The sequence below is a fragment of the Sitophilus oryzae genome, unplaced genomic scaffold (assembly GCF_002938485.1).
Source record: "Sitophilus oryzae breed Bouriz unplaced genomic scaffold, Soryzae_2.0 scaffold_1059_pilon_pilon, whole genome shotgun sequence".
Taxonomy (NCBI): Eukaryota; Metazoa; Arthropoda; class Insecta; order Coleoptera; family Curculionidae; genus Sitophilus; species Sitophilus oryzae.
The window spans coordinates 5,835,218-5,861,562 of NW_022145681.1; positions in this window are offsets into that span (position 1 = coordinate 5,835,218).

The following is a 26,345-nucleotide window of genomic DNA, read 5'->3' on the forward strand; positions in this document are numbered from 1 at the left end:
CTAGCTTGCACTTATATGAAAGAAGTTGGTGACAACTTTTGGCATTTTTTAACCGGTTAGTTATAATTTAGATTATATTTATAACCCTTATAACTTTTTATTTTTTTAGATAAAAAACGAGCTTTAGTATGTTAGTATATGCCATAAATTAGGATGGATTGACGTATTCAATTTTTGTTTTTGGTCCCTTCCTGTTTTACCGGAAATGACTACAACTTTTGATTTTTAATTAGCAGCCTCGATATATTTTACTTTATTCGATAGAAAATGATAGTCAGAATAGAATGACATATCATACGCTAACTTTTGACATTTTTGCTTTAAAAAAAATCGTATTTTAAATTTCAATCTAGAATGCAATGGTTGTGTTAAAAACACTAATTTTTAATCAAGGACCCTTGAGAAAATAAATTTGATTGTCTAATGTTTTTCGTGTCTTGTCCTCGTCGTTTAAAAGATGCCTAAATCGAATTTTTAATCATATCTCATCTTTTTCAAATGGAACAACGATGGTGCATTAGCATATTTGGAAAAAGAATTTTTTTACGAATAATTTGATACCACATTCTTGGCATTTCGAGTGAAATTGTCGTTACAAACCGCATGTTACATTTTCAAATAAACCACATGCGTAAATGTTAAAAGTTAATATATGATATGTTATTCTATTCAGAGTGTCATTTTCTATCGAATAAAGAAGAAAAATACCGAGGGTGTCATTTAAAAATCAAAACTTGTAGTCTTTTCCGGTGAAACAGGAAGTGACCGAAAACAATTGAATATGGCAATCAATTCTAATTTATGTTATATACTAACATACCAAATCTCGTTTGTTTATCTGAAAAAATAAAAAAGTTATTGGGTTGAGCCACTTTTGAGATGCACCCAGTATAATAATTTTGTATGTGTTCTAAATGCGTTAGAATGAACATATTAATAGGGAGTAAAAATTAAATTCAAAACATTTTTTTGTTATTTTATTTCTTAAAGAATCTTTATTAATTAGTATAAAATTTTCGGTATTCATTTCAAAATTTTTGTCGTGTTTATTTTGATTTTCATAAAACAAGTTTTAGAAGTTCATAAAGTTCATATTTCTAGTATTCTAGGTCTAGGTGAATGAGTTTAAAAGTAAAGCCAATTAATTCTAAACAAAGTTTTAGTGAAACGAATGCATTGCATTTTTAATTCATACAAGATTTTGCTCTATAATCATTAAAAGTATTTTTATATCTCTCCAGCAAAATCTTTATATATTTTTTCGAACGAAAAACGAATTATGCTAGTCTCGGCCCCAGTTAAAATTCAGCGAAAAAAATATATTTTCAAAGAAAATGTTTTTATGGTATACATACCTGTGTAATTTGTGTTTATTTTTTATATTCACTGCTTTTGAATTTGTACGAGCATCATTTTTATGGAGCAGAAAATTTTGAAGGCATATTTAAATCATGTTTTCGAAAAAAATATTATAATAATTTATTATAATTTATCTGTGTGTTATAAAAAATATTACGTTAAATAATGTAAGAAGAAAAACAAAATGGCTCATTTGAAAGAGAGCTCCAGCCAATGGTATACAATTTTTTAAATGTTTACTTTTGAAATGTATAGGTTTCTTGGAGGATACATCTCTTTATAATACCGTGTACTTATTTTAATGCTAAAAAAGTGTCGATAGGTTTCATTCAGGGACGTGCGTATGGGTTATCACTGGAATATTTTTGAAAAAAAAAATAAAAAAAAAATTAAAATGTGCGCCACTGACTTTTTTTCTTTTGATAGCAAAATTGTATAGGCCGATTAAGATTATTTAATGCCAATTAAAAGTTGTATCTTGATTTTTTGTAGATTTTGATCTCCTTGATGAGATAAACGCAATTTTATTAATAACAACTAATAAATTATTTATTTTATCTATATAATTTATTATTAAATATTATCGCTATTAGTCCAGCCTACAGCAAATTCAAATAAAAAATAATAATTTAAGATAATTACAAAAGACCTAATTTTAAAACATTTTTTTTAACATCCTGTAACTTTAAAACTATGCATTTCCATACCCATAAATATAGTTTATATATTTAATCGTCAGGCTAGATACGCTGGCGGGATCCGCAGGGCGGACCCTCTAGTGTATGGTGGGACAACAAAAGCCTTCGACTCTGTGAACAGAGATGCACTTTAGGCAATTTTGAAAAAGTTCGGAGTACCTAACAAATTTCATACAGGGAGTAAAAGCCTTTATAACAACAAGTCAAGAGTGTCACCACCATGGATCACCTGAGCGATCCCTTTCTAACAAATACAGGAGTTAGGCAAGAATGCGTCTCCCCTATTCAACATATTCATGGCAGCGCTCTCCATTATAGTGGACAGCAAACTGCAGGAAAGAGGAGGATTGGGCATTAGATACAGATACGATGGCGGTCTGTTCAACATAAAAAGATTCATAGCAAAAACACGTACAAAATTCATCACAGAACTTCAATACGCTGATGACTGCGCTCTGGTTGCAAACACGTTACAGCAATTACAAGAAATGTTGAACACATATACCTGGGTATACGAGGCTTTGGGCCTTAAGCTGACCATCGATAAAACAAATAATGAGAACTCCCCTGGAAGATTACAACAAGGCTATAAAAATCGGAGAAGAACTATTGGTTTATATATGACGGAATTCAGTTACTTCGGCAGCTTGATTTCGGAAAAGACCAATATCGACTCTGAAATTCAGCACAGGATTTCAGCGCCTCAAGAGCATTTTGGAAATTAAAAGACAGGGTTTTCTGCAATCACGAATTGAACACAAAAACGACACTTGCAGTTTACCAAGCAATAATAATCTCCACCATATTGTATGAAAGCGAAACTTGGGTGCCTTACCGCCGACACATGAACGCATTAAATAAGTTGTAACAAAGTCATCTAAGACAACTCTTAAGAATCAAATGGTAAACCAAACCAAACCAAACCATGTCTCAAACGTATCGGTCCTTGAAAAAGCTAGCTGCGAGAGCGTTGAAGTCATGATTAGAAAATTCCGCTTAATATGGGCTGGTCACGTATGCAGAATGCAAGAAAACCGCATTGCATCTCTGCTTTATGGTGAGCTTGTAGACGGTAAGAGGAAACTGGGTAGACAACTCGAACAGTACAAGGATATTTTCCACGAAAACTTAAAGGGGATAAACATGCAGAATGAGCGGGAAGAAGCAGCACACAATAGAACGCAATGGGGAAGAATTGCAAACTCAGTTAACAGCGACAACCAAAAAGTAAAGAGACAACAAAGCAATGAGATTTTTGAATGTCCGGAGTGCGGAAGAGAGATAACATCACGTATCGGACTTTTCAGTCACAGAAAAGCTCATGAAAGGAAACGTCTTGCGTAACCATTTTTTGATGCGTGTCAAATACTTGTCAGCGAGTATCTAATGTCAGTATGGTGGAGTATTAGGCTAATACACAGAATCCTTAATCATTTTAAAACATGTTTGCTTAAAAGAACTGTTGGCTCTAAAATAGAAAATAGTCTAAACAGACTGAGTGATTTTATATGTCGAACAAGACGAACTAGAATGGGGAGCTTTTCAAGAATACCGAGACTGACCTGCTGGCTGTAGCGGCAGCACAATCAAATTTATTCCCCGCCTAAAACTATTTTCGTGAAAATTTAATTTCGACCGGTCGGGGAAAACAAATTTGGAGGCCCACAACCCTTTCGCCGGCCGGCAAAGTCGGATGTAATTGGTTTCTTTGAGCGTGTGCCCGGCTCAAATCGAGATTTATAGGGGTGGGTCCGAAAATTCCTATTTGCCAGACACGTGAGTTGTTTCCTGACGTGACTGCTATACTGATGATGCTCGGAATCTCGATCTACCTAACCTAACTTAACAGATATTGAAAGGTTCGAATTGAATATACTTGTAGAGAGTATTTTTTGAATAACAACAAATACTATATTGTTTTATTAGGAGTAAAAACGACATTTTAGTGGCGAGGCTGTAAGTTTGACATACAACCGAGGCACAAAAAGTCTCAAAAAAAGTTTTACTCCGAATAGAACACGCTAATTTTTTAAACGCCACTTCAAACGCATAGATAAATGAAACAAGTTTAGATTGGAAAGTGCCCATAAGGGCAATGTAAACACTATTTGGCGCTATTCTTGCAACGGTCGCGACCCAAAACTTTTGAAAATTTCGGAGCGGTTCGGCTTTTTCCGGAATTATATCGCCAAATATTGTTTATTCAAATTTATTATTATTTTCGTTTAATTTTATAAATAAAAGACATTGTGTTGCATACAAGAAAGTTTATTTTATCTAAGGACGCATGCATGAAATACCTATGAAACATTGGAAACCGACGTTATGCCACGATCCACGATGTGGTTTTTGCAGTTCACAGTTCACAGCACAGCTTTTTAAATTTTTAATGCCACTTTTTCACAATTATCACCGGTTGGAGTAAATAAAACTTGAATTAAACTCACAAGATAGCAATTATTACTTTGAAAATGGACGCTATAAACATTTTTCAACAAATAGATTTGATCGCCTAATGTTTTTCGTGTCTTGTCCTGGCCAATTAAAAGATGCCCAAATCGTATATTTAATCATATCTCTATTTTTTCAAATGGAACGAGGGTGGCTCATTAGCATATCTGGAAAAGCATTTTTTTACGAATAATTTGGTACCACACACTTAGTATTTCTAGTCAAATTTTCGTTATGAACCTCATGTTATAATTTCAAATAAACCATATGAGAAACAATTCCGAGGGTGCCATTTAACTACATTTTACTACAACTTTTGGTTAAAAGTTGTAGTAATTTCCAGTGAAACAGAAAGTGACCAAAAACGATTGAATACGTCAGTTAATCCTAATTTATGTCATATTAATTGTCATAATATACCAAATCTCGTTTTTTTATGTGAAAAAAATAAAAAAGTTATAATGGTGAGCCACTTTTGAGACGCATCCGGTAAATCTAACCATGTCGAGCACAGCCATACCATAATTTTTTCGAATGTATTAAGCCGCGTATAAATATGTCGAGGCAAGTACGAGACAAACCCGAAACGAGTATGAAACGAGGCTATAGCAAATTCTCTCCAAAAGGCGTACTAATATGCCGAGACGAGGACGAGACGAGTCAACCTCAAGCGGAATTCGTCATATTATAGCCTCGAGCCGAGCGATTTAGCCTCGAGCAGAGTCCCTGCCCAGTCGAACGGCGTTGTCTCGCGGCTATCCATTTTCAGTGGAGCCTTTGGCGAACCCACAAAATTCTTCATAGGGCTGTGCGATACTGAGGCAGTATCGATATTTTGGTATCGGTTGTATTGAATATAAAGTATCGATACTTTAAAATATTGATAAATATATTAAAGTATTATTCGATACCATTCAATATTTTAAAAAATTAATTAATAAATTTAAGTATAATGTGTTTTTTAATTGGATTAGGATCGAAAAAAATCAACAGAAGTCCTTTGTTTTAAATTTGTCGACGTTTCGCAAAATTTATTTGCATCTTCAGGACACTACAAAGTTAAGAGAGCAAAATACAATCAAAAAATTTTAAAAATTTAACAAACAACTTAAAACACATATCAGTGGAATTCCACACATACACAATTGGTAAAACTACCCTAATGTTAACAATTAAATAAAATATATGTATATGTTATAAACTTAAGATCGCTTGTAAATAAAAATAATAAGGGATAGGGCCAGAATATAATCAGGATATTTTCTTATTCGCATTTAACGAAAAAAATCGACGATGGTGGCACTGTTTTATACAAAAAACTACCCGGATCAGAACTAAATCAGTCATCAAACGATCTCAAATTACTAAAAGCACTTGGAAGAAAATGATAAAACACTTAACCTAGGGTTGGCAACTTTGAAAATAAAAAATAGGGGCGAGAGGATAAAAAAAGGCACAGGCGAAACATTTTTGAAACGTCGCTCAAATGTCGAGAATTTACCAAAAAGTTATATAAACGGTATGCGATAAATATTTAAAATACACAAAAATATTTATACTCAAAACTTATTAAAATAAAGCAAACCATTGTCAACAAACTTTTTTTCAAGACATAAACTAACAGTAAGTAAACATAAAATTACATAAAAGACACAGATTAACAATTCTTTAAAGCATTGTGGCGATAAACGAATATTTTTTAGATTTTGAAGTTAGTATGTAACAAAGTTTTCAATACGTGAGAGAAAAGAGGACAATCAGATCAAAAAGAGGACTGTTTCTGGAATAGAGGACGGTTGGGAACCCTATTTTAACCCCCTGTAGCTACGAATCAAAGCAGAATTGGATTGGTTGATATAAAAAATAAATCTTATTTTTACGTGAGGAACTTCCCCACGAGAGATGGAACATGTTTTTTGAAACACCCTGTATATGTTTGTTTAATTTCAAAATAGGTAAAAAAACAAGCTAGATAAATTAAAGGAATTCATGATAAATTTAAATTATACTCGGGCTGTTTACATTAAAAAAAACTGGAGAACGCCGACTGAGATACCTGGAGATAACGGCACGGCAGCGGCGGCGGCGGAGCCTTCTGCCAGTGCCGTTTTTTTGAGTCTTTAATTATTTTATTCAATAATATATTTTGTATGTGGTTTGTATATCTATAAAATTTTAAATAGAGTAACAGCGCTTTCAGATGGAGCGGACCGTACGCGCAGAGCGTCCGCACGGATGTTTTTTCAAGATAGCTCATCCGGACGGAGCATACGCGACCCAGGTGAAATTGTTCATATAAGCTCATGGTACTTGCTCGAAGTCGCGGACGCTCCGTTCCATTTGAAAGCGCTGTAAGATAAGACCTAATTCAACTTTATTTATTTAAAAAATTAGAAATTTAAATAATTAAGATTTAAATTATTAATTTAAATCTACATTTAAATGCCAATAACTAACCTGCCTAAATGCCTAACTTACCTATACTATTTTAGAGAAGACAAAATTGCATCTTTCTAGTTAGGATACATTATTAACATTATTACAAATAAAAGAAAGAATATTTATTTTTATATAAAAATGGGATGTGGAATCCGAGCCCCTTGAGACTCGAGGCAATTGTTCCGCGGAGCCGCGGTGCATACGCCACTGGTTAAATAGACGCCCCAATCCTTTTGATGGTTCGCCAAAGGCTCCGGAAAAAACGGAGACAACGCCATCCGGCTGGGCATAGGCTCGGCTCGAAGCTCAGACCCCGTCCCAATATGACGAGTCAACCTCAAATCCGCTTGAGGTTGACTCGTCTCGGGTGTCTCTCGCACTCGTCTCGACATATTTATACGCAGCTTTAGGGGCACTTTTGACCACCCTGTAACTTCGTTGTGGCAATAGCAACAATATTAACTTTTATTAAATATGAGGACATGCTATAGCTGGTTAAATTACCAAAATATCTAGTAATTATACTTCATAGTTTATAAATTATCGCTTGGCATTTTTTTTAATTTCGGCATTGACTCACTGGCAGATTATCAAAATTTAGGACCTTCTAGATGTGTCACCAATTTCAAATTTTGAATTTTAGGTAGCTTTAAGCTTATAACCAAAAAAAAAATTAAAAATCTCGAAATATCAGAAATAAAACTAGTAGAATTTCGGACTTACATTGTCTTTATTTATTTTGTTTACACAACGTTTCGATCAGAACTATTATGTCATAGAGTAATAATAGCATAGAGGCAATAGAATTCCAAAGGCTCCAAGTTATTTTGTGGATGCTTCTGTCAACGTCCAGATCTCGGCACCATACATGAGCATAGACCAGACAATATACAATCGAGAATTGCAAAAAAATATGTGCAATAACATATTAGTGATTTCTTCCGATCTATAATGTATTTGCTGTACACATTTACATTTTCTTCGCACCTTTTGAACTACAATTTCGATTTTTGTTGATTGAAAAACTCGAAAAATTACTACAAATTTAATCACCCTTAATTCAAAATCACCTTTGTCCCTACATCAGAACTGAAATCCAATTCAAACGTGCGTTATGATTTCAGAAACGGATACACACGCCTTGCTTTATCAAAGAAAAACCTACCGACCGTACTGATTGCTCCCCGTACAACAGGCTTTCTATCTGTCTTGCTTTCATCCCCTTTTTCGGTTCCCCTCTCCCCTATTTTACCTAACCTCCACGTTACGAACACGACAACACCACAAAACCTTCGGGAGGGCTGGCTGTAGCCGGGCAGCAGAATACGCTTATCCCGGAATTGGGATGGAGAAGTAGGGGGAGGATGGGAGGACAGTCACTCGTTCCCTACAATCAACTGGTGTTTTCTGTGGGGCTGGCCTACTATGCTACAAACCGGATCGAAGTCATAGAGAATCTTCTGCTTATTTAATTAGTAAATAGCAGCGCAGCTACAATTTTTAAAGTGAAAAAGTGAAACTTCTTTACGCGCATTGGGAGTAAAAATTCAAGGCCGTGACGACCGTGACGAACAAGCTAGCTAGAGGAAAAGTAGTAACGGCAGTGTTGCAACAGCCATCCCATTCGGGATAGATCTTCCCATTTATAAAATAATTTAACCCCGCTATCCCGTGATAATCTACCCCAATGAAAAATAAGCTTGTGGCAACACTGGATAACGATCTGTGCCATACGCGGCTAAGAAAATCACAATAATAAACTTGATACTGTACCAACCTTGATGTGTACCAAAATCTTCTGGTTGTGTGCTGCTAGGAAGTAAATTTTCTGAATAACCGATCTAGGATCTTAACAAAAACAGACCACACAAAACCAATTGTTGGTTAGTAGTAATCAGAAATATAGATGTATTAGTCAAAGATATATTTATAGTAGTATTTTGGTTTAATGGCCACAATTGCCAGTGCTATCCTATACAGGGTGGGCCAATGGAAACTTTCCACCTCAATTTTTCTCGTTTAAAATTAAAATTTGGAAAAACGCTCGGACACGTCCAAGAACGGTAAACTAATAGGATTGCTCATCCTCATAAGACCTACGTTCGCCTCTTCCCGCGCCTCAGCTGACAGTTGTGACGTCATTCTAGTCCTTGTCATGATAGTGTGTATTTTTAGTTGCCTATGGTAAACTTATAAAAATAACAGCTGAGAAATTTTGAGTTCATTATTTTGTCAATTTTAAATGTGAAAAAGGTGTCTTTAAAGTTTTTAGAGCTATAGAGTGTATAAATACGTTCATTTTTTGTTGTGGATTGTGACAAAGTGCTTACTAAGTGCCTACGATATTGTTTATTAATTATTTTAAAGCAAAATATGGAAGTACTCTAAAAAGAATGCTTGCAAAAGGTGATGTTGGGAACTGCTGTTCTTAAAAATGCATTATCCGAGTATTTAATACGATTTATACAGTTAATTTGCTATACTGCATACATATGAGGTGTTTGAATAAATAAACTAAATAATGGACGTTTTGCATTCCGCAACCAATAATGCCCGTGTGTGTATTATTGGTTGCCGGATAAGGATTAATAACCATGACAAGGACTACAATGACGTAACAAAGCGAGTAGTTTTCGCATGCATCTGGCGGACACTTTTGGCTGAATGAGCAGTCCTATTAGGTTAACTGTTCTTGGAAGACGTCGATTTAGTTTTCGAGGGGGAAAAATAAATATCATAAAATCACTTTCACATCTACAACCCCCAAGGCGGGGGCGGCGCCACCCCTGAATTCTTAAATCGAAAAAGGGGCCGAGAGATACTTCATGTGAAAGGTCTTTCAATTCCCTTTCTAATGATATAAGATATCATGTACTTTCGTTCAGTAGTTTTAGAGATTTATTGATTTAAAGTAGATTTTTTAATTTATCAGCTAAGTGGTGACAAAATAGGTTTTTATTTTTTTTCTCCTCTGTATGTATTTTTTGCCAAACTGTGTATACTAAAAATTTTAACTAATCAATCTGCATCGATCCAAGTCCAAAAATCTTTCAATTCGGAATAAGTGAAAAAAGATCAATTTTGGCCGGAAAATTTTTTTAGAAATTTTAAAAAATAAAAAAAAATTTAAGCTTTTTTATTTAAAAGCTTAATTTTTAGTGTACACAGTTCGCCAAAAAAAAAAAATACATACAGAGAGAGAAAAAAAATAAAAACCGAATTTTTCACCCACTTAGCTGATAAAAAAAATCTACTTTAAATCAATAAATCTCTAAAACTACTGAACGAAAGTACATGATATCTTATATCATTAGAAAGGGTATAGAAAGACCCTTCACACTTACCACTCGGCCCCCTTTCCATTTAAGAATTTAGGGGTGGCGCCTCCACCGCCTTGGGGGTTGTAGGTGTGAAAGTGATTTTATGATATTTTTTCCCCCTTGAAAACTAAATCGACGTGTCTCGGTATATTGCTACTTTATTCGATAAAAAATGACACTCTGAATAGAATGACATATCATATGTCAACTTTTGACATTGTCGCTTAAAAACAAATCGTATTTTAAATTTCATTCCAGGGTGCCATGGTGTTGTTAAAAACACTAAGTTTTAATCAAGGAGCCTTGGAAAAATAGTTTTGATCGTCTAATGGGTTTCGTGTCTTGTCTAGGCCGGTTAAAAGATGTACAAATCGTATTTTTAATCATACATATGTCAATTCTTTCAAATGGAACAAGGGTGACTCATTAGCATATTTCGCAAAAGCATTTTTTTATGAATATATTGATACCACACACTTGGTATTTCGAGTCAAATTGTCGTTATGAACCACGTGTTACAATTACAATTAAACCATATGCGAAAATGTCAAAAGTTGACATATGATATGTCATTCTATTCAGAGTGTCATTTTCTATCGAATAAAGTAGAAATATACCGAGGGTGCCGTTTAAAAATTAAAAGTTATAGTCATTTCCGGTGAAACAGGAAGTGACCAAAAATAATTGAATGCGTCAATCAATCCTAATTTATGTCATATACTAACATACAATCTTGTTTTTTTATTTGAAAATATGAAAAAAATATGGGCCACTTTTGGGACGCACCCGGTATAATAAAGACAGTACCGAGTTAAATAAATGTAATTTTCATTTTTCCAATTCCTATCACCTTCCTTGCTTTAATGGAAAAGATTTATGTTTTTTCTAATTTACATAATAAGGCATCACTTAATCAGAAAAAAAATTACAACAATCATATTCTCTCCCTGTCGCCGATTCTATTATATCTGTGGAATAGATCCTGTTTTGATTAATATTAGGGATTGTAAATGTTTGACTAAAATTAATAATTTATTATTAATTTCAAAAATTACGTAATTTGGATTATAAAATTTCTTCTATAACGTGTATTTTATTATTTTTATCCTTTTTGGACTCTAAGACGTTTTTTCTAAACTTTTATTTAAAAAACCTGTCCTAAATCTTAATAAAATATAAAAAAGTTTAAATACGATATATTTTTAATTTAATTATAGCTTCATTAAAATAAAAAAAATACCCGGCTATGATACGGAGGGTTCAGGTGTACTTGAGAAACGATAGACAGTGTTGTGTTTCTCGGCAGAGTCGTCAGGGAACGACCGTTACGACAGAGACAACCTATCTATGGCTCGTGTCGCACCCGTTATAACCTAAAACAATAATACAACAATAACAAGACATTGTCCGACCGCATGTTCCAGCTATTTATGAATGAGATGCTCAGAATGAGATGCTCAGTCTATATTTTATTTTAAGTCTATGAGGTAGTATTATTTTTATTATTGCAACACAAATATAGAAAATAGAAAAAAAAATCGGTACAATATTTGGTTTTAAAAACTTAAATACGCCGGGTCCAGGGGAAAAACTTGATAAGCGCCAATTTCTTAATTTTAGGATTTTACAATATTATAGTAGGTTTAAGTGGTCCCTACAAAATGTATAAACTCTGCAGATACTTTTAAATTGTAGTTTTAGTAGTCCTCCAACGACTCCGTCATTCACAATTTTCAAAAATCTAATTATTTTGCTCCAATACTCGCTCAGTATCGAATAGCGTGAACAACCCTGTATTATTATTATATTATACCGTATGATCGAATAAAAACGGCGTCAGCGATGGCTATGAAATGAAGATCGCTGTCATTTTGTATGTAAAATTAAATGGGGAATGTCATTGATGTTCATTTCCAAGCCAACTGGACTCCGTTTTTTTTCGATCATACGTTATTTCTTAAATAGGATTTTAGCCAGTGCGTTGAGTCTAAACAGAAACCAGTTTGTCAATGGATTTTTACTAGTAAAACAAATTTGCCCAACCGATAAAAAATGTTGACCGTGTTCTTGAATACAGACCTGTATTTAGATATTTTAAATATACAGGGTGAGTCTTAAATAAGTGGAAATATTTTCAGGGCTGGTAGATCTCGATAAAAGAAACATATTTTCTCTTTACCATTTTTCAGATAAGTCCAAAATAACCCAGTTATTTAAGTTTAAAAATTAAAAAAAAAATGAATTTTTTTTTGAAAAAATTTTAAGAGCCACCGAATTTTTTCGGTATTTGCATGACTTTTATTGCCGTAACCATAGAGTAAAGCCGTAACTATGGTAATATCAGAGATTAAGAAATTAAAATATGGAAAAATTTGCGGTCAACAGGCAGTTCTAAAAAGTTTTAGAAAAATATAGAGGGAAATTTAAAAGAAAATGCACGATTTTCAACATCTTTTTTAACGAAAAAAACCTCATAGAGGTGTTCCTGGGGTGGAAATATACCACCCCTGAAAATATTTGCACTAATTTAAGACTCACCTGTATATATTTTTTTATTTTTGCATCTGAGGACGCGCGACGGGAGGAGATATACCTCCTGAAATGTTTAGGTAATATTAATGTTAATGTAATGCTGGCTTTTGTTATTACATAGTAGGCTAACTCGAATATCACGTATTTCTGTAACTGAAAACAAAGTAGTGAATAAATTAATTTCACCGTCAAACCCACTGAAACGAATACGGTTAATTTGGGTTTATAGCCAAGATTTGATTCCATGGAAAGTTCTATCTTCTCACTGTTCTCCATTAATTTAACTCTAGGTTTCAGTTCATTTTCTTTTATCCAAAGGATATTTTTACAAAGTTTATTATATTGGAACAATTGATATTAAAATAAAAAGTGCATCCATTAAAATCTCACATAATTATGTTTTACTCTTCTGAGACTGTATTTCCGTTTCTTACCTTGGTTATGGTTTCCCGTTCCGTTTCTTTGTTTCACCTGAAACTTTTATTATGGAACACGGTTCCTGAAAAATATCCGTCAATCAGAGCTGCAACAAGTCAGTTTTAAAAAGACTTAAGTCTCAAGTCTTAAGTCATAAAGATAAGTCAAGTAAATATTTATCTATTTTGGTATAAAGATTTAAATCACAAGTCATTTTGAAAAAGACTTAAATTTTAAGTCTTAATCAGCTTTCTTAAAATCAAATGACTTAAGTCATTAAAATTATTTAAATCAAAAAAAGACTTTAAACAGAAGTTTTCTGTGAACCTGCAGCTCTGCCGTCAATATTCCGTCCAAACCAAACTCTGATTTAATCTTATCTAAAATGACTTAAATCTTTCTTTGAAAGATTTAAGCCTTTTTTAATGACTTATTTTTTTTTAAATTTTGGAATAAAGATTAGAATGACAAATCATTTTGAAAATTACTTAAATTTTAAGTCTTAAGTCAGCTTTCGAAATATGACTTAATCTCTTGTCTTTTTACGGACGACACTAGCTTCACTTGGAGCAACAAGGATGTCACGGCACTTCATAGGATTATATCAAATGACTTAATCACCATGAAATCTTGGTGCGATTCGAACCTCCTGAGTCTCAACATTTCTAAAACTAAAGCTTTGTCGTATAAAAACTCGCTGCAGCCTTTCTTTTTCTTCTTTTTTGACGTCGTAAAATCTGTAAAATTCTTAGGGCTTGTTGTAGACAATTCTCTGAAATTAGACATGCATATCGACGCTTTGTCGAAAAAATTAAGCTCTGCCTGTTTTGCATTAAAATCTGTTTCTAAAGAGCTTAACTTGTCAGTTGCTAGAACTGTTTACTATGCACTTTTTGAGTCGCACCTCAGATATGCCCTTCCATTCTGGGGTACGTCTTGTGCGACTCAATATGACCGCACTTTCAAGCTCCAGAAGAGAGGTGTTCCATATTTACTGGGACTAAACAGCAGAACTCATTGCCAGGACTTTTTAAAAAATTAAAAATTTTAACTCTTCCATCCTTATTTATATTTGAATCCGTTTGCCTAATACGTAAGCATGTATCAGCTTCTCAAGAAAGGTCATCTCACACTTATCCACTCAGTCTTTATCTACCTACCCCACGCTCAGAGTTAGTTAAAAGTTCAATATTATACAACTCAAAAACAATGCACAATCATCTGCCATTTGAAACCAAATCCATAACATCAGTTGCTTCATTTCGCAAAGCATTGAAATCTTATTTACTAAACAAGGCTTTCTACGCCGTAAATGACTTATATTTTGATAATTGAATTTGATCTTGTAAACACTGGTCTAATATTTGCTATTACTATATTTACTATAAACTTACTAAATATTTTTGAATCTTATTTTTATTTTTTTATTCTTTGACATTGTAAACATTTATAAATGTTTATTTCAAATAATAAGACTGACAATGTAATTTGTATACATGTTTTGTATTCCCTTTTGTTTGTTTACTTTACCTTTGTCTACAAATTGTAAATTTTTGGACAATAAAGGCATTTATTTATTTATTTATTTATTTATTTAATAAAATGACTTAAGCCATTAAAATGATTTAAATCAAAAAGAAATTTAAGTTTTCTGTGAGCTTGCAGCTCTGAATATTACTAATAATATTAAATTTAAACTTCAAAACATAAGACAACATCTTATTGTTCTTATATTAAAATAGCTACATTTGATTTCAGTATTAAAACTTTTTAGATTTCTCTGCCAATCTAACAAGGAAATAGTCTGGTTAAGTTTGCAGCATCCCTAAGGACTCTTGAAACCGATTGCAATTTCCTTAGTATCAAAAGAATTCTTGTGGGAAATTTGAATAAAACAAATATACGAGGTGGCTATTGAAAGTTGCTCTTGTAGTACTAACTTGTTTTTTTATTTATTTTAAATTTGTTTAAACTTTTCAAATAATAGCAGTTTTCTGAACTTTTCAAAACGTAAGCGTTTTAAAAGAATACGGTAATCGCAAAACAATTTCCCATGCACGTGATCAACTTTGAGTGACAAGCGATGGCGACAGCGCTATCACAATGTGACGGATTTATGAGATGAATCTTAATTTGAAATTGCCAAACATGTTTTAAAGATTTTTACGTTTTATTTTTAATTTTATAACTAATATTTTAGTAATTAATTGATTTATTTGTTTTATAGCTTATTTTACTAATTACATATTGGCAAAAACTAGTCCATTGTGAAGATTATTCTAAGCGTTGTTATGGGTTATTATTTATTTATTGATGTACATCTTACAAACGCCATAAATGGTAATAACAAATAAGAGGTAATAGGTAAGTATAATAACAAGTATAGGTAATAACAAGTAAGAGGAGTGTAATAATCACAGAATTTAATAAAAATCAATCTAGAAATAACTTTGAAAGTGGCCTAATGTGCTTACCAATCAGACTCTGACTGCAGTCAAGGGTGATAAAGGACCTTTAATGTCACGTTCTCGTTCAAAATAGTTTATCAGGGAATCTACAAGATCTTTGCTTTGCAACACATAGTTTCAAAAAATGCAACACAACATCTCGAAAATTTAGTTCTTTAATGAACTGTTTGTGCTTAAAAGTACAATTTTTTAAAAAACACTATAAAAATAGGCCAAAAAACGAGAATTACTCACAAGGATTCGACAACAACACGATATTGTACAAAATAATGACTGACATGAAACAAAATATATTAGGTTATTGATTATTTGCTGTTAAATTGCTGAACTACATGGGAACATTTTACAGCGCTTTCAGATGGAGCGCGAAGCGTCCGCGCGGATGTTTTTTCAATATAGCTCATCCGGACGGAGCATACGCGACCCATGTGAAATCGTTCATATAAACATATGGTACTTGCTCGAAGTCGCGGATGATCCGTCGCGGACGCTCCGCTCCATCTGAAAACGCTGTTAGTGTAAATGTGGTAAACCTTATCAACATTCAATACGTTCAAAAACACGTCTTGTAGATGTCGCCGTTCATTTTATTAAATAAATCTGGTATGCGGGTAAAAAAATATCTACGATTTAAGTAAATTTATTTCTACATTTATTCTTAACTTTTGCGTATGACGGCGGCAGCCTGTGGTTTAAAATTTTACCATACATCTTATTAGTTATTATATTTTGTATAAATTAACTTGGTGCTAGGTAAGATTTATCCATATATTTAAGTTGTTAGCCCAGCAAATCATTTATATAATTTTCTAGCCATTATAGCAAAGAGTTACAAAAGAGAGAGAGAGAAATACACGAGGAACTTAAACTATAGCCTTTTACTTCATGAAACCGACCCTCAAAATTTCCCCCTGTTACAGACATAAGGACAATTATTGTCAAATAATACACGACAACGTTGCTGAACATAGCGCAATGTGACCATCATAGCGATAATACAATTCAGTTTAAACTAATTTTTGTAGCTCTAATCTTAGTAAAATATCTGTTAATCATTTTAGTTCAGTCATCGGGGATCAAAAAAGGGGCCTGCTTGGAAAAAAGTCCGGAAGTTTTGAAACTTTGCAGGTTTATAGGTTTTGGGGTCCCTAACTAAAATCCATAAAATGCACATTCCTAGACTTGCCGCCGGCATCTTGGTAAGATGGCGCCCAAAATCGGTATTTTGTAAATATCTCGAAAACTATGCGTTTTTCGCAAATTTGAAGAGAGCAAAATTAAAGAGAATAAAATTTCCTATAAAAAAGGTTCTATGAAAATTTTCGCCAAAGTCAACCGTTTAGGCACAAAATCCCTAGAAATTTTACAATTTTGCGTAAAGTATGATATATGTATTGTCGATTTTCCGAAATCAAATGTCAATTAGGGTTCACTAAAACTAGTTTGAGTTTAGTTTCTTCAATTTTGTCATGAAACAGTGGCGTATCATTAATTTGCTCATTAATTTATGAATAATTAATTGTCGTGCTGGACAGCATTCATTGCGAACTTACCACCAGGTTCAGCATTGGTCTGGTTTTACCAAAGATGCCGAAGAATGGCGTTGGAAGAAAACAAAAACAGGCATTACTTCAGTCACAACGTTGACAGATCCAGCTCCAAAATCCCTATTGGCATTTTTATCCTGTAAATGCAAAACCAACAACTGTAGTAAAGCCTGCGGATGCAGAAAAGCAGGATTAAAATGTTCAATGATTTGTGCATACTGCAATGGGAAATCCTGTGACAGCGTCACTGAAGTCTCACTCGACGAATCTGATGAAGAGGAGCTGAACTCTGGCGCCTGAAGATGAAGAGTTGGACGAATTGAGAGACAACCCTGATGAGCTCAGCACAGCAGACACGATCGACTTTGACATGAATGAGCCAGGTCCGTCGGGCTTGTGCAGATAAGTTAAAGTTTTTAATTTACCTCGTGGAGTAGGCCTTCAGAGAGACCACGTTAAAATAAACACGCCATGTACTTTACCTCTTGGGTGGTGTGGAAACAAATACACATTTTCAATAATTAAAATTAATTATTCATAAATTAATGAGCGAATTAATGATACGCCACTGTTTGATGGCAAAATTGAAGAAACTAAACTAAAACTAGTTTTAGTGAACCCTAATCGACATTTGATTTCGGAAAATCGACTATCGATCATATTTTACGCAATATCGATCATATTTTACGCAAAATTGTAAAATTTCTATGGATTCTGTGCCTAAACGGTTAACTTTAGCGAGTAACTTTTTTTTATAGGAAATTTTATTCTCTTTAATTTCGCTCTCTTCAAATTTTTGTGGGAAACGCATAGTTTTCGAGAAATTTACAAAATACCGATTTTGGGTGCCATCTTGGCAAGATGGCGGCGCCGGCGGCAAGTCTGGTGATGTGCATTTTATGGATTTTAGTTAGGGACCTTAAAACCTATAAACCTGCAAAGTTTCAAAACTTCCGGACTTTTTTCCAAGCAAAAATCCCCAATGACTGAACTACAAAAATTATTGCTTTTGTTGCACATGTCTTAAAAAAAGGTCTAATAATAAGACAAAAAAACTATTCCTAAGATAAAAAATATTAAAAACGAAATATAAAATATATAAGGAAATAAATATTGATAAGATAAAAAAATATATGTTTCTTATTCCTGGCCATAGGATGTCATTCAAGCGAAAAACCTCGTATCAGAAAAGAGAGTCATGATATTTTTATTTATTTTTCTCGTTATTTCTAACTTAAAACCTGGAGTTTCCTGGATTTTCGTCGAATATTTTTCCGGAATAGCATTTTCAGGATAAACAAACAGTGTTGTGTTTTATTTGGCGAAGGCTTTTCTAAAAATTAAAAATACTCGTACCTAAATCTCTACGGAGCTTTATTTGGATTATGTCACGTATGAGTTTATCGAACCAAAAAAATGTATAAGCTCATCCTTTATCTCCATCGGTTATAGATGCATAAAGATAATAATTTGTAGCTTGCATTTCTAAATAAAATTTAACTAAATATTTCATATTTTGCTCAATTTTTACAATAATCTTTTAACTGAAATAAACAAAAAAGAAATTACAATTCTGTAAAGTTTCACGATCAAGATTGAAATTTACTAACTCAGTGACTTCAGACTAGTTTACAAACAGCGGCGAGCCTTCCATTGATGCGGGTGATGCGTCGCATCCAAAGACATCTAAATAAAGGGAGACAAAACAATTTACATTTTATCGCGAGCGTGAACCGTGTTCCGCAAAAATCGATGATGACAGATTTACGCGGTATGTGATAGAATACGGTTCGAGTTCCAATTGTTATTATTGTTATTAATGTTTTTTGGGTACCTATAGAAACGTTAAACTAAATATTTGTATAGATATATAACTTTAATTAATATACATAGATTGTGCCAGGATTATACCTTTGAAATTATTTTTAGTTTGCGAATTAAATTATATTAGCTAAATTACAATGAAAACTAGCGGCATTGCTGCGGATTCATTCATGTTTACTACGAAATTGTCGAAATCTGTAGGAATTACGCTGACATTTGACGTTTTCATTTGTTTTCATTCAACTTATATTTGACAGCGCGCTGTGGTGAGTTTTCTACGGTAGTTGAAAATTTTTGTAGCTTTTGAACAACTTTCTAATTTCTAATGTTGCTTACAATATCATTTAATGGTGCTATTCTTCGACATAATCCAACTCCAAAATACTTTGGAATCACACTGCATAGAACTTTGTCCTACAAGGTGCATCTAACCAACACCGCAGCAAAAGTACGGACAAAAAAATAATATTATTCGAAAACTATGTGGCACAACATGGGGTGCGACAGCAGAAACCCTGCGAACATCGGCTCTAGCTCTTGTCTACAGCGCTGCAGAATATGGTGCACCTATCTGGCTAAATAGTAGACATGTGCACAAACTTGATACAGAGCTTAATGACACTATGCGCACTATTTCTGGTTGTATCAAGTCTACACCAACATACTGGCCCCCAACGCTGTCCTGTATTGCACCACCACACTTAAGAAGACAAGACGCATTACTCCGGGAATATAATAAATTGTCAGCCAACGAACTCCATCCTATACATGAGGATGTGACTGTTGCATCTCTGTCTAGACTGAAGTCCCGCCGACCCGTAATTAAAACTGCTCGAGAATTGCAGGAAGATAATTTTGGCGTAATTCACAAATGGACCGAGATATGATCTGAGTCCACACCACCCAACATCCATCTGAATCTTCCTGTCAATTGTAAATCTAAGGGCTTTGAGGCATCACGTCAAATATGGAAAACAGCCAACAGGATCCGTACAGGTCACGGCTGATGTGCCGATCACAGAATATACTAACGAAAAAGAAGCCCAAGTTCCTTGTAATAAATCGGTTCCATTTTCGTAACGCCATCTCTCGACATAGCTGACATTATAGGTTAGCCAAAGGGGTGCGGGGCCGGGGGGAATTGTAAAATACACTTTTTTATTTTAATTATTTTTATTCGCTATTTGCAATTTTATTTATAAAACATATTATGTGAAACAATCATATAATATGTCTTAAAAATAAAATTACAAACGGAAACAAAAGGAATTAAATAATCTGAAAATCTACAAAGTTTATTGATAAAAAAGTTGGGCTATGCCAATTGATAAGTATATTAAGTATAACCTCTTTGGTATAACATTGTTAAACAAACATTAACAAATCATAACATATCAGATCATAGAACTACAAAAAGTACTATTACATAAAAACAGGTGATACAATACTTCAAAATTAATTTTAACATAATATCAAAACCAAAAAATCAAACTGCAAACACAACCACACTTATCACAACAGAAATTAACACACACTTCCACGGCAAATGTCCAAGAAAGACTGATCAATCTGATTGGTCCTGGTCCGGTCGTAGCTCACGTCGTATTATCGGTAAGCAAAATTCCTGTCCAAAACTTTTGACGATCAGCGCCATCATCCGTCATAATTGGGAAACTTTTGCTGGAACCATTTTTAATATTTCACTTACATGGCCCTGGTGCCGATCTCCTGCATAAATGGGGAAAGCTAGCGACTCCTCAATGTGATGGCGGATGCGCTTGTCAGACTGTGGCGCACATTGTGACCGAGTGCAAAAACCGATCTTATTCTGGGGATTAAAATTAAAAAAAAAAATTAAAAACTATTGAACCTCCAAAGCGTATTTTGAATATTAGTACTAAATTAAAATCGTGTATTCGTCATGTTAGTGCAAATGTTTATAAAAGTGAACACTGCTTATGTTGTTGCAAATAAAACTTTTTTGTTGGCCTTGTCTACTATTTTATCTAACAGATACTTTCATAGCTTTGTTCTTTTTAGTTCTCTTTTTAAATTGGTTTGATTATATTATCTCCAAATCTATAAAAAGATTTATATATTTTTAAATCACTAAAATGATTTAAATCAAAAGACTAAAGTTAATCTTTATGAAAAATGTTGCATCTAGGGTTGGAACTTTGTTTTTCATAATGAGTTACTCATTTTACTGCAGCTCTGTAATATACTATACCGGGTGCGTTTCAAAGTGGCTCACCCCTATATTTTTTTTATTTTTTCAGATAAAAAATCGAAATTTAGTAGTGTGCTAGTATATGACATAAATTAGGATTGATATGTTTTCAATTGTTTTCGGTCACTTCCTGTTTTACCGGAAATTTCTACAACTTTTGATTTTTAAATGATACCGTCGGTATTTTGTTACTTTATTCGATAGAAAATGATACTCTGATTAGAATGACATATTTATCATATGTCAACTTTTGACATTTTTTAACCTGATACATATTTTGTACACTCAGATGCAAAAAAACGCAACGGAGAAATTTTTGGTCAAATTTAAAGTGTTGTATTTTTGTTATTTTTAGCCCTATTTTTATGATTTTTTTAGCAAACTGTGTATAATTATATCAACTTTAATTTGCAATCTAAGTTTTTTATAAACTTTAGTATTTGGCATATTATACAGGGTTATTCGAGGGGTTGTTTTTTACCTTAACCTTAAAACACCCTGTGCAAAAATTTCGTGTGTAAATTTTTCTAAAATATAATTTTATGTTCAGAACCATGACTCCTAAGCATTTTGTTTTTTGATTCATGTCAATACATCCTTTGGTTAATTTTTATAAAACAACTGATCACGATCAATTAGCAATTTTTTCAATTATTATTACTTTTTGATGTAATTTTTTAATATGACGAGATGGTTTTGGTGACTATTGTCATAATGTCATATTACGCTGCATTGGATACTTAATTACTATACTAAATTAAAAAAAGCGTTAAAGACTAACGATACAGTCCTTTTAATAAACATTAATAACGATAACAGAACTAACAATATTCAAGAAAGCATCTGTAATACTGTTAAGTATACAAACAGAAAAAAAATTGTAAAAAATATCCTAATGCATTGCATTGCTTCCCTAGGTTGCTATAACTGCTTGTATACGTCCGTTCATACTGTCATTGAGGCTGCATAATATATCATATTGCGTTATGCTTTCCCATTCTTCTTTAAGAACCAAACGAACTTCGTTTAATGAAGCTAGAACCGCTTCGCGACATCTAACCCTCCTGCCAAGCGTGTCCCAAACGTCGAACATGATGGGCAGTTCATAGTAGTATATAGTTCACAATAATCACCAAAGCCGGCTTGTCATATTGAAAAATAACTAAAAAAAATGATAATTGAAAAAATTGCAAATTGTTGGTGTCAAGTTCATTTCGCTCTTAAAAATTAACCAAGGCATATATTGACATAATCCAAAAAACAAAATGATCAGGAAACATGGTTCTGACCGTAAAATTATATTTTAAGAAAATTTACACACGAAATTATTGCACAGAGTTTTTTAAAGTTACGGTAAAAAACAACTCCTCGATTAGCCCTGTATAATATGGCAAATACTAAAGTTTATAAAAAACTGAGTTTACAAATTAAAGTTGATATAATTATGTACAGGATGATAAGAAATTCATGAAAATAGAGCTGAAAATAACAAAAATATAGCACTCTAAATTTGACCAAAAATTTTTCCGTTGCTGCATTCTCCTTTTTTTGCATCTGAGTGTATATTTTATTTTTGTCTTAACTTCAGAATTAAAGTCTTTAATAAAAAAAAGAAAAAAAACTTTATGGTGTTGGTAAAATGTAAATAGCAGTTACTTATTACATCCCCTTGTATTGTCACCACGCTACGTCGCTGCTTACAAACAGTACAACACAAACACAAACAATGAAAGTTCGTTCATCTGAGAATATCGGAATAAAAACAAAACATTTAGAAATAAAAAAAATCTGTTTGTTTTTATGCAAATAGCCACTGGTTTAAAAGTTTATAAAGTTTTATTTCGAAGCGGTTTTTTAATTTTGTTCAGTTAATTGAATTTCAATTCTTTTTGTTCAAAGTTGTGACTAACTTGTTATTGTGCTAAGTTTTTCATTGCCTTTATTTATTTTAAAATAGCTGACCCTGCTAACTACGCACCGCCAATACCGTTGATGAAATAAAAAGATGCGCAACCTTGGGCGATTTCGAGGCACAAAACCTGTCCGAGATGTAGCTGGCGTTACCGTCGGTCTCTCCGAGAATTCCGAGATATAGTTTTTTTAACATTGAAAATGTTTCTGTTATCCTATATAAGGGAGCCCAAATCGAATTAAAATGCTACATTTGCCACACCATGACGTCATATATACAAGGGTATAGGAAATCTCGGCGCAGCGGCGGCAGTCGGCCAGCGCGCGCAAAAACCATTATATCGCTAATTGTTTATTGATATATCTTTATTAGTTTAAAAGCAAAAAATATGGGGTTTGCTTTGATACCTTATCAAGACATAAGCGAAACTTTTAAATTGTTTCTTTTTTTCATTTAGGCCTTCGTTTTCGTTAAATGAAAGTTATATTAAAAACAATCTATTTTTTAAACCAAATTTTCGCATGATTGAAATGATTATTCATGTTTAAAGTTTTTTTGGTCATAAGCGCTAATGGAAATGTTTTTCGTAAATAATTATAAAAAAATACTCCTTACGAAGACTTTATTGTGTACTGGATCAAAAAATAAGTATTTGTTTTCTACATACGGTGGTATTAATATATCGATTTTTGATGATAGTGCCCTTTTACCCGGTCTAATTTTGTACTACTTTCGGAATAAGGGTCCCATTTCATGTTCTGTACTTCCATCCCTGAAAAATTCAGCTTGTGACACCGAAGTGAGAGGTAACGTCAAAATAAGCTTTAATCTACCTACATCATAGGTAGGTGTAGGTACTCTAGGTATATTCTACCTAGACAGTAGCTGAACTAGCTGACAGTAGTAATTAATTTGTTATCCGATAAGTAGTTGTCATTATATAAGTTTAATCATCTTATACCTCCTATAACGGTAGGTTTTGGATTTTTCCTGATTGGTTTGTTAAACAAAAATATACTGGGCATATAAATGTCTGTTACAGGTTAATTCGTTTTTTTTCATGTGTTTGATAAGATTTTTCTTTAAATTTCGTTAACAAGAATGATAAGGGTAGTTTATTTCAACCCCTTCCACTCATTTTAAAAAAGTAAAAAAATTACCTGAAAGTGTGTTTTCATAACAGTAATGCTTCCATAAAATTTCATTAGTCTATCTCTTTTCGTTTTCAAGATAAAAAATAAAAACATTATTTTTCCGCCATCTTTGTACCGCGATATCTCCCTAGTGGTTGACTTTTGACCCAACGTTTATAAAGCAAACTACCCTTTATTTTGAACAAGGAATCACCCCCTAAAGTTTTTCGCATTTGTTTTGAAACACCCTGTATAAAAGCTCAAAGGGTTTTTTTGTTGCATCCATCCCGCCGAAAGCGCTTTACCAATCTTGATGATTCTTTTTTTAAATGAAAGGTATATATGTGTAGATTTGTTATGAAGTATTTTTATAGAGCTTAATGGCTATTTCTTTGTGTAAAACGACTAAATACTAAAACATCAAACCTGAAAAACACCTACACACAATACCTCCAGAAATAAATTATTTGTCATTGTCAGTGGTGTGTCAGTTAGATTATATATTACGTTTTTAGATATTTTAGAGTGAGTTCATGCCGCCAGCTTTACATACATAAATATTAGCACAAAGGTTCGTTTAAACGACATTAGTGAATTAGTTACACAAAGCGATTTTAGGAAATTCATCCTCTTAGAGAGTAAAATTATCTCGGAACAGTTTGTTGTATGAAAATTCCTTACTATTTGGTCTAGAAGAATGAAATCCTACAAAAAGAATTAGAAGAAATTTTTGAAATTCATCAACCAAATGGGTAAAGTTAGTAAAAATTTATATAAAACTTGGTGACCTCTGGATTATACACATAAAAATGGGCACAAAGGTAAAATGAATTTATGAAATTTATACCCTTAGGGAGTAGAATAGGGAATGAAAGTTTGCTGTACGAAAATGCAATATTATAACATTATAAATCAGACAGTATAAAATTTTATACAAGGGTTTATTTAGTGACATCATAACGAAATATATCTTCCTCAATTATCCTTCAAAGAATAAAAAATAACCTATAAAGAGAGTATTAGTGCTCTTAATAAATAAGAAAAAAGATGAAAAATAAAAAACATCTATGCTCACTAGCTCTCTATAAAGAAGTAAAAAATCATTTAAATCAATGCATGAACGATTCGAGGTGTAACGCGAACGTAGTCGCGAGAAAAAGCTAGTAATTTATTAAATTATTTTATTTAACTCATTAATTTTCATTGAAAAGGAATTTTTGTAATTCGCCACTATATTAGTTAAAAACTAAGAAACTCATATCAAATTTAAGTTTTGCGATTTTGACTTATACTTTTTACAAAGTTAGTTAGTTTGTGTAGATTGACTACAAGTTGTATAACATAAATTTCTACGACCGGTCTACCTAGTGGTCTGCAGCATCGCCTTGTGGTGCAAACGTGGGCCTGTTAATCTGTGACGTGACGCACAACAGCCAAGAAAAACTGAAGCGTGGCTAAGAATTTAGTAATTTAAAAAAAAGTCTTTTAGATACAGTAGTAGGTATTAAAAGTTTTGTGTTTAAATGGGGTTTGCCTTTAACAGTTAAAAATTATATCGTAAAGTGTAACTTTCCGTAAGAATTCTTTTTTTGCTTGCTTGTTTTACGGATAGGTGCGATCGCATAATTATTATTGATAATGTTTTATTTAATTTTAACATTACTACTTTTTCAGTGAATCTTTAAATCTGTTGTTTTTTGTTAAGTTCGTTATTTAAACATATGTATGTAATACACTCATATTAACACTAATCATATTTTTACGTTTTTGTTCATCATTTTCAATGCTTAACCCCCCGGTTGCATCTTTGTAAAGGACTGTGAATTTTTTCTGTGAGAGGGGTAAAAAATCTTCAATAGACCTTACCAACCTGGTGTTCTAAAGGCCGGCGTGTGTTGGATTCGAACACATCAGTAGCCCGCCTACCGACTAAAAACTTCCCCTCCGAAAAAAGACAAAGCGCATCGGAAACCGCTCTCGCATTACTTCAACACGCTCTACTTGGTCTCTTCATT